Below are 10620 nucleotides of genomic sequence, written 5' to 3' on the forward strand. Positions count from 1 at the left end.
TTGAAGCCTGACATCTCCCCCTCCCTGAGACCACTTCTCAATAGGCAAAACTTATTGCTTTAATCTCTGCTCTCACACTAGTCACCAACATGGAGATCAACATATATACAGATTCCAGATATGCCTATATCTTACACTCAAATGCCCAAATCTGGCCTGAAAGAGGGCTCTTAACCACAAAACACTCCCCGATAATTAATGTCAAACTAATTTCAGGCCTTTTAGAGGCTACCCTCTGACCAAAAAAGTAGCCCTTATCCACTGTAAAGGCCACCAGACTGATCAAGGATATATTTCGTCAGCTAATAAAGAAGTAGACAAAAGGGCAGAAGAAGCAACTGCTAGCCACCTTCTTCCCAATACCTTTTCCCCTTATTCTCCATCACACCACTATTCTCAACATGAGCATTCCTTACACTCCTCTTCAGGAGTGAAGCAATACTTCACTTCCCTTACTGATACCAAAATGGAAGGCTCCTACTTCCACATACAGAGGAAAGAAGTTTTTAGAAGACACCCTTAATATAGTACATTATACCCCTTTTCCCCTTGAACAATTCTTACAGACACAGATCCAACTCACTCTGAACATACATTGCCTTTTATGAGAAATCATACTCTGTCAAAAAAACTGCTCCTCAGTCTAACCTACACCTCCCCTCACCCCCGTTTCCTACCTCATCAGTTCAGAAGACAGCTTCCCAGAGAGGATTAGCAGATAGATCTTAATCATATGCTGGAAGTTAGACAATTCAAATTTCTCCTTGTATTTTTTTTTTTTTTTGAGACAGAGCCTCAAGCTGTCGCCCCGAGTAGAGTGCTGTGGCATCACAGCTCACAGCAACCTCCAACTCCTGGGCTCAAGTGATTCTGCTTAAGCCCACCACAATGCCTGGCTATTTTTTGGTTATTGCCATCATTGTTGTTTGGCAGGACTGGGCGGGATTCGAACCCGCCAGCTCAAGTGTATGTGGCTGGCGCCTTAGTCGCTTGAGCCACAGGCGCCAAGCCAATTTCTCCTTGTATTAACAGACACATTCTCAGGTTGGGTTGAGCCTTTTCTACACCTAACAAAAAGTCCTGCACAGTAGTTAAGATACTAACAAATGAAAGAAAAGGAATCTACAGGTTTTATGTTAATTGAGAAAGTTGGAGGCAAATCCAGTAGGGAGGGTTTTCCAGCTTTGGGGTTCCTTCCTCCATACAGTTAGATAATGGCAAAGAGTTAATTTTGGAAATAACCCAGGAAATAATCAGAGTCATCCAACCTCAATCCTCAAGAAAGGTTGAGAAAATGAATTCTCAAAACTTCTAGAAGGGGGTTCTAAAAACTGCCTTTCCTAAACTAGTGTATTAGTGGCTAGATTAGTAAAGGCAGTTTTTAGAATCTCCTCCTAGAATCCTCCTTTAGCTGAGGTCTATGTAGGAATGGTGGCTGGGATGGCTTAATCTGTTAATTGAGAAAGGTGGAGGCAAATCCAGCAGGGAGATCTCAGCCTTCTTTCATAAGAGGTAAGGAAATTAGCTGGTAAAGACAGAATGGTGTTGAGGTATGTGAGAAGGGCTAGGCCAAAACAGATAGTAAGCAGAAAGAGAGAATAAAAAGATTTAAAATGTTCCCTGTAGCCATAGCTTCTGCCTTAGGCCAGCAAAAACTGATAAATCTAGGTTGTGTGCCAGGTACCACATGAGGTCCTTGTTCAGGTTACAGAGGAGTAGCTCAAACTGTTGCATATTCAAAGGTCTATCAGCTTAAGTGTAGCTTAAGAGGGCCTATAGAGTGAAAGAAGAGAAATCTATAGGTTTTATGATTGGAATGGGAGATTCTGGTTTAGAGACTTTTCTTTAGGGATGCTAAGTGATACCAGGGTTTCTTTCTTTTTAGTTTAATTGCTGCTGGGGTTGTTAGGGTGACTGCAAAAGGCCCTTCCCATCTGGGTTTAGGGGATCAGGGAATGAAGATGATGATTTTAGAACGACTCTGGACTTAAGCTCTGAGGTAGATTTGGGGTAGGGGCTGGAAGACTATTGACAGAGAAGGCTCCAACTGTCTATAGAATTGGGCTTATTAAGACAGTTGTGGGTTGGAGGGTTGAGGGTAGGTGTGTCTCCTGTAGGGCTCGGCCATACATCAGTTCAAATGGACTGATCATGAGGAGTTTTCTTGGGAGTGCTCTTATTTTTATAGCATTACAGGGAGTAGGATACCCAATCTTTTTGTGTATTAGCAGCTAGTTAGTAAAGGCAGTTTTTATAATCCCCTTAGAATCCTCCTTTTTAGGAATCCATTTCACTGAAATTGTTCACAACCTAGGAAGAGGTCCTCTCATAGATGTTAGTGTAGGAGGATTCATTCTAGGATTACAAAAGACCTACAAACCCTAAGACCAGAGCAAAGAACTACCAAAGAACCATTCCAGACAAGCATATCCTTAGCCTTTCAGGCTCCTCTTTGTATCCACAACCCATCCTTTACCAGTGGCAAGCCTGTAGGGATTGTCCATCTCTCACACAGTCAGTCTATCATAAATCTAGGAATACCCTCTAATTATAGAACTTCAACTACTTCTACTACATGTCAAAAAACCTCGTCCAATGACATCCCACCCTTCTCCAGTAACATCTTCATTGGGAACTTTTCATACTGCTCAGGACAGGAACAGAGACCAATTTCATCCACCTCTAACTCAAAAGTTTGTGGGCTCCCACTAGGGACATAACAATAGATTGGTCACTATCATCTTAAAAAAATTCCACCCAACACTTTTTTTTTGACAGTAGCACCTTAGCTGTCCTTTCTGAACTACCTTATACAGCCCCTAGTTGAAAACTTTTGGCCACAGCTGCACTAGGCTTTAGTCTCCATGTCTGGAGGAAACCCACTTCATGCCCCACATGGACTAAAATACTTTTCATCCCTCTATCAACCTTCCAACTCACTCCTTGCATTGACTATTCAGAAGGAGGCTTTTACATTCGTGGACAATCAGTTTATACCTATCTGCCCACGAACTGGAATGGCACCTGCACATTAGCTTACCTCTTCCCAATCATTAATTTTTCTTACCCCAGGAACTCTCATCCCCACCTCTGTCATCACACACACAAGGGCAGAGCAGGCATTACAACTTATCCCCCTGACCAGTGCCCTAGGCATTCTTACAGTTATAAGGATGGGAGTCACTGGCCTTGGAGTCTCCCTAGCTGAATCTTCACAACTCTCAAAAGTATGTCTTGCCAGCATAAAAGAAATTTCAGATCAGCTTAAAAATCTCTGGGATTTGACTCTCCAGCAGCAATAGTCCTCTAGAACCAGCATGGCTTAGACTTGTTTACCACCACTTGTGGAGACCTCTATGTCCTTCTCCCAAACAATGCTGTTTTTCATCAGTAAGTCAGGGCTAGTCAGGGATGGGGTTTTCAGGCTTCAAAAGCAAGCAGAATATCTAACCCATAAATGCCTCTCACCATACCCACTTTATCAATGGTTAGCACTTTTTTTAGTATCCCTCCCACCGGCATATTTTTTTCTCTTTTATTTACCCCTGTCTAATAATAAATCTTTTCCAGTGCTTCTTGAAAAACCACATCACTGCTATTTCTTGAGCCACCACTTCAGAGCAAGTAGCCTCAACCCACCTCCTTAATAACCTCAGAAAGAAGCAGTGGCCCCTCTCAGCATAAAGCACTGAGTATGAACTTGTGGCCCCTGAACATTATCAAGAATTAGAGCTAGAATGCAGGATGGTGCTGGGAATAGGAGAGGTAAACTACTGAGAGACAGCACTCCATGCAGGCCCTCTTCACAGCACTGGGTTTCAATTTGTAGAGGAGGGACTGTATCTCGGAAATTAGCCCAACCAGCCCCTTTATAGGGGAAGGGCCATATCTCAGAGATCAGCCCAACCAGCTCCTTTGTAGAGGAATGGCTGTATCTCAGAGATCTTCCCAACTAATCCCTTTATAGGGGAAGGGCCATTTTTTTGGAGATCAGCTCTACCAGGTCCCAAAAGATAAGAAAAAAAAAAAAAACTTCTATTCCAAATGGGATTTTCTACCTTAACAGGCTAAACCCCATCCCAGCACCTCCCCAAGTCTACTCCAAATAGGTTTTCCCATCTAAACAGGCTTTATAACTAGATAGATTAGTAAAGGAAGCTGCCTTTCACCCAGGTGGAAGGTCCCTCCCAGGTTTATCTGAATAAACCTGTCCTGGTCATTGAGCTATACTCTGTGTCTATTCTTTCTTTACCCCTCTCTATGCTATTCCTCTCCTTACACCATGAAATCTTAAAAAGAAATGCTGGAAGTCAAAAGCATTGTAACAAATGAAGAATACCTTTGGTGGACTCATTAGTAGACAGAACACAGTTAAGGAAATAATCTCTGCCTTTGAGGATATAATAGAAAATTCTCTTCCCAAACTGAAAACCAGAGACAAAACACACTGAGAAAACTATATCCAAGACTTGTGGGACAGTTACAAATAATATAATGTATACACAATGGAATGCCAGAAGAAAAGAAGGAAAAAAGAACAGAAAAAATATTTAAAGTAGAAATAACTGAGAATTTCCTCAAATTAATTTAAAAATAATAATTTCAGAAAGACTATGGATTTTGGAAGTTCAGAAAACACTGGAAAGATAAATGCCAAAAGAACTACATTTAGACATATAATATTTAAACTTCAGAAAATAAAAAAGAAAATTCTTTAGAAGAGACAGAAAAAAATTACCTTTCACAAAGCAATATTTTTCAACCTTTTTGAGCTCACAGCACACATGAACCTATTGTTAATCTTCCATGGCACACTTTTAAACTATGTTGATTTAAAAAAAGAGTAAAAGAGTAAAAAAAAAAAAAAACCCACTGTGCTTTGAATTGATTTCAAATATAATTTAATTAATTATCTTTAAATTTTTCCCTATATCCCACTGTGCCTCAGCACACTTGTCAAAAATCACTGCAATAGAGGAACAAGGATAAGAATTACATCTGACTTCTCCTTAGGAACCATGCAAGCATGAAAAGTGGAATGAAATACATAAAGATGGAGAGAAAAAAATGCCAACCCAGAATTCTGTACCCTATGTTATGATCAATTGTGCCATATAACAATACCTAATCATAAGAGTAATATGTGATCATATTCAAAGGTTCCCCAGGGATTTGGACAACTTTGGGGGTATAGTTAAAAATCCTGCCTGCCACACAGACATATGCACCATAAAAAAAAATACACACATAAAGCAGCTTTCAAATATATAGAAATCTTTTGAATTTAAAATAATGAAATAACATTAGGGAATATTTATTAGATTCATTGTGTGTGCGTGAGGTTTCTCTGTGCATTTTAAATCTATCAGCTCATTTATCTCCACTAAACAGATGCTATTATGAACCCACTTTACAGATGAACAAATTGTCAGAGAGATATTCACTAACTTGCCTAAAGAATCAATAAAGAGAGAAAGCAAGAATAAAAGCCTGGTGATCTACCTCTAAAGACCACTCTTAGCAATATAAAGTAACATGTGAAAATACCTTGTACAGTGCCTGGATCATAGCAAAGATTGATTAAACAGTACTTTTAGTGGATACTTTTCCTTTCTGTTTTTACCTTAAGTTTGATCTTAAACTTAAGTGACTTCATTTTTGCTTTGGAAACTATATCTAATGTAATATAACAGTTCATGCTATTTATTTATAACTATTTATACTTGCTTACAACAAAGATGAGGCTTTTTATCTACATATTTCTTTCCAGTCTATCAAACACACTAGTATGTGCAGTAGAACCTTCATAGTTGACCACCTCCTTAAGTTGACCTAATTTTCATAGATTGGACAAGTACCAAATATACATACACTAGGCCTATTTCCTTATACTGACTACCTCTGTATGTTTGTTATAGTCCCTTGAGTAGTCAACATACAGAGGTTCTGTATTTACCTTATTTATTCAATATTCATGATGACCCTAGCATAATTATTCATGCGTAGAATCTAATAAAGCCTTTAAAAGTCTTGAATAATTATCTTTATTTTATAAAAACTCAGTATGTAAGTTCCTGTTAAGAAATGACTGAACGGGCGGCACCTGTGGCTCAAAGGAGTAGGGCGCCAGTCCCATATGCTGGAGGTGGCGGGTTCAAACCCAGCCCTGGCCAAAAACTGCAAAAAATAAAAAATTCATTATTAAAAAAAAAAAAAGAAAGAAATGACTGAACTAGAAGTTTATGTGTTCTGAATATTTTTTCTGTATTTCTTTTCACAATGGTATATTAGCATATGTGAGAAAATTATATTACACATTTATATAAAAAACTCACCACTATAAATGCATATCACATATATGTATGTATACATATGTGTTAATATACGCATATATGTATGTTAGCCAACGAAGTAAGTCTCTGTGGATAACCCAACCAAGGAGACATGCTAACATCTATTATGTTCTATGGAAAAAGGTTATGCATAGACTTATATACATCTGTGTTTTTAATTCCCAAAGGAATTGGACATACTGAAGCATTCCAAACTTGGAGCACATCACACTGCTATAATAGAGATAATATATTTGTATCCTTTGAATTTGGCCTAAGAAATTTCCTAGAGGGGAGTTTCACTGCTCATAAGGACAGAACAATTTAGTATCAAAGAGGAGCATTCTGTTGTTCTTGCCAGGTATTTTCAAACTACATATAGTTCTGCTTAAATGATGATTCACAAAACATGGGCATGCCCACATGTGAACTTCTCTGTCTCCTAGTTAGTAGGCTGTTAAACAATGACGGCATTGGCTAGAACTAATTTAGTATCTAGCAGAAGCACTACAGAAAATTTGTAGTGCACTGACTAGGGTAAGGTTATAATTAACACTCTTTTTGGAAATGTCAAGCAATTAGCAAGAACAGCAATTAATTGGGGTTACTAGGAGTTTCTTCTGTACTCAGCATACTGAGTAGGCCATAATATTGTTCATAATAATCTGCCATCTTGTAATGATTTATGTAGTTCTAGGGTATTCCAGTAAAGTTTACAAATTCAAATTTTAATTCAAACACAATCTTTTATTTGATGATACATTTAATTAAAGCATTTTTTAAAATTACGTAGAAGGTTGTACATGTATGACTTCATACAGTAACTCAATAAATATTTCATTATAAACTCTATTTCACAAATTTGCAAACTGACTCTCAGAACAGTTAACTAGCCTTAGAACACACAAAGAAGCCAGGTTTTGAACCCAGGCACTCTGACTCCCGAATCATGTATACTCAAACACCTTTGATAAGCATCATGAAGAAGTAATAATAGTAAGTACCACTCTGAGGCTTAGACAGCTGGGCCTGAGCTGAGTCTGAAGCGAAAGAAATGAGTTCAATGAATAAGAGGTTACAGAGGAAGCATTTTAGGTTAGGAGTGGCACAACTGAAGCCCAGTATTAGTAGCCCTAATACTGGGGATCAGGGTTTGATTGTGAGCCAATGTGATCAGAGATAAGGACAGAAGTATAGACAGACATGAAGAACTACAAACTGCCAAAAGAGAGGGTCCCCAAGTTGGGGGAAGACCCCTAAAAGAGAATTCCTAAGGGAAATAAAAACATGATCATCACCCATCCAAGAAGGATCCCCTTTTTTTGGCCCTAGCACACAACTAACTTTAGCTAGTCTACATCCCTGAAGGACTGGCTTGTGCATAGTGGAAGGTAAATAAACAACAAAATTTATAAATTTAGCATATAAAACTTCAGGAAGATTGTCAGTGGATGCATAGATTTTATTATCAATGAATGTATTCGCATTCTCTCTCTCTCTCTCCCTCGCTCCCTCTCTCCTCTCCAACATACATGTTCATTCAGCATAGTCATATGAGATTGAATGTGTACCTCTTCAGACTCATGGTAAGTTATAGCTTGCTGAAGTAATGTCACTGAGACAGAGCCAAAATTAAAACTTTGGCTCAGTCACAAATGCTCCAAGGTAGCATATAATATAGTTGACTTCCACCCTTGATTTTTAAGAAATACACTGAATAATGCTCAGACTTTCACCATTACCTCATTTAATTCACCCACTGCATGTGCTTTTATATGCCAGTTAACAATTTGCAGGACTCTTAAATATCTGACAGATAACAGTATATAGCCATCATCTGAGAAGTGATGCTCCCTAGTTGCCACTTAGCCACTTTCTTTGGGGAAAAAACAAATTTTATGCATTTATTTATTTTATTTTAATTCTTTGATTTTTTGGCCAAGTACTTGAAGGGAGTAAAGAAAGCTAAATAGAAGTTCACGTGAGAGGGGCATAATTCTTTTCAATATCACTGGTGCAAACTCTTGCCATAGCAATACTCCATATCAGTAGAGCTCAGGCACTCTAGTCAAATATATTTTGGGGGGAAATACAAATTAAAGGTGACCAAAGATAAACCAGGGCCCTCAGTTAATGTGTGCATGTGCCATGTAGTACAGTGTAATTTTCTCCATAAACACATATTTGGCTACCTGGGATGTATGAGAACTCTATCACTGAGTTCACTTTTTTTCTGCTTGACATTCATTCATCATAAATGACTGACTCACTGTGTGACTGTGAGTCAGTCACTTAGTTGGTAGCTAAAGACAGAGTAGAAGACAAAAAATAGATCCCTTAACTTCATGGATCTTATATTCTAGTGTACAGAAGGAAAATACACATTAAACAAAGAAATGCTATTATGTGGATGATGGTAAGTTTTACTATGAGAATATAAAATGGTATTTGGTTAAGAGATGGGGTTGTTTTAGATATCATAATTGATGGAAACCTCTTTGTGAAGGTTATATTTGGGCCAAGTGCAAAATGATACAGAAGACATATCATGTAATAATGATGTGGGGTTGAAATCTGCTTGGCATGTCCCAGAGCAGAGCATATCAGAAGAGACTGTGGCAGAAGACAAAAAATCTGATGGGCTATCTAGACTCTGGCAAGAAATTTTGGATCAGTGTGTGAGCATGCTAAAAGCAACTGGAGTATTTTTAAGTGGAAGAAGGATATCTGATTTCATGTATGAAAAGTTGACTTTAATGCCACAGAGAGAATAGGTTGTGGGAAAAAGGGAGGCAGACAAACCAATTAGGAGTCTATTCTAAAAATATCAAGTGATCTGCACAAACTATTTTAAACTGAGGTCACTGAGAGTTTCTTGTGTATTCATAATTCACTTTATTTCCTAAAAACCAGACATCTAAGACTATTTGCAAGATATTCCAATAAAGCACACTGAGGTTAATCCAAAATTGAATACTGTTTTTGTTATTATTATTATTGAATCTTCAACTTAATTTTCTTTTTGTTAACAGGAAGGTTTTCCTGTGATAGAAAACAAGAAGACAAATGTTTAGTTCTTAACCTAGCCACCATTTTCCAGGGACTTTGGGCATATCTCTGAGCCACTTTCAAGTCAAAGTCACTTTATCCAAGAATGAGTGGAGTCAGCCTAGGTTTATCCAGCTCTGAATTTATACCGTCATTCAGATCATAGAGACAATTAGAGCTTGTCCTCAATTAGCTTTGTCACTTATGAGTCAGAGGAAAAATGAATAGATCATGAGGCCAGTGACCTAAATATTGGTTACACATTTGTGCTGGTGTCAAATAATAGTTTCATTTCTTTTATTGCATTTACTACTCTTTAAAACTATCTAGTTTATTTTTTTTTTTTTTACTGCCTGCATTATATGTTTCATGACAGCAATGACCATGACAGTTTTTTTCAAACCTACATGTCCAGCCTTTAATAGAACATTTATAAGTTCACAAAAAACAAGTTGGGTGGGTAAGTGAATGATGTCCTGACTTAGTGAGAATTCCTATGCACTAGAAGGCATAAAGATCAACAGATATACAACCAAGTTTTGTCTCTGAATTGTTATAAACAAGTTGTTATAAATAAATTTTTAAAGTCATAAAACATTTTGTTCAATTAAAATCTTAACCTAGAAACAAAATATGAAAAATATATGAAAACTTGGCTGTAGCTGAAGAAGGGATGGGAATCTCCAGAGTTTTGCTCATCAGCCTTTTTCTTCACATCCCTCACAAGCAATCATGAGATACCACCATAAATATTTTAAAAACTGCTATATGAATTGACTACTGAGATCTTTACAATTCCATAGAAGCCAGGGTTGAGTAGATCACAGTTACTTGGCAACTCATTCTATATTTACTCCTTAACTTCTTATGCAGCACTTGAGTCTATGGCCATCATCTTCAGGGAAAGGAATTCAGACTCTCTAATCTTTGAACATCCTTGTTAGAAAATAACGCCTTTTCCTGGCCAAAAACCTACCTCCCTGGGTTATATTCAACCCTCATGAATCTCAGATAATCAGCTGGCTCTCTTTTCCACAGGACAAGCTTTAAACAATTAGAACAGTGGTTCTCAACCTTCCTAATCCATGACCCTTTAATATAGTTCCTCATGTTGTGGTGACCCCCAAGCATAAAATTATATGGTTGGAGATCACCACAACATGAGGAATTGTATTAAAGGGTCATGGCATTAGGAAGGTTGAGAACCACTGAATTAGAAGAAAGCCATGTATTATAATTC

Source organism: Otolemur garnettii, unplaced genomic scaffold (assembly GCF_000181295.1).
Source record: "Otolemur garnettii isolate 467f Iridium unplaced genomic scaffold, OtoGar3 scaffold00002, whole genome shotgun sequence".
In the NCBI taxonomy this organism is placed as follows: domain Eukaryota; kingdom Metazoa; phylum Chordata; class Mammalia; order Primates; family Galagidae; genus Otolemur; species Otolemur garnettii.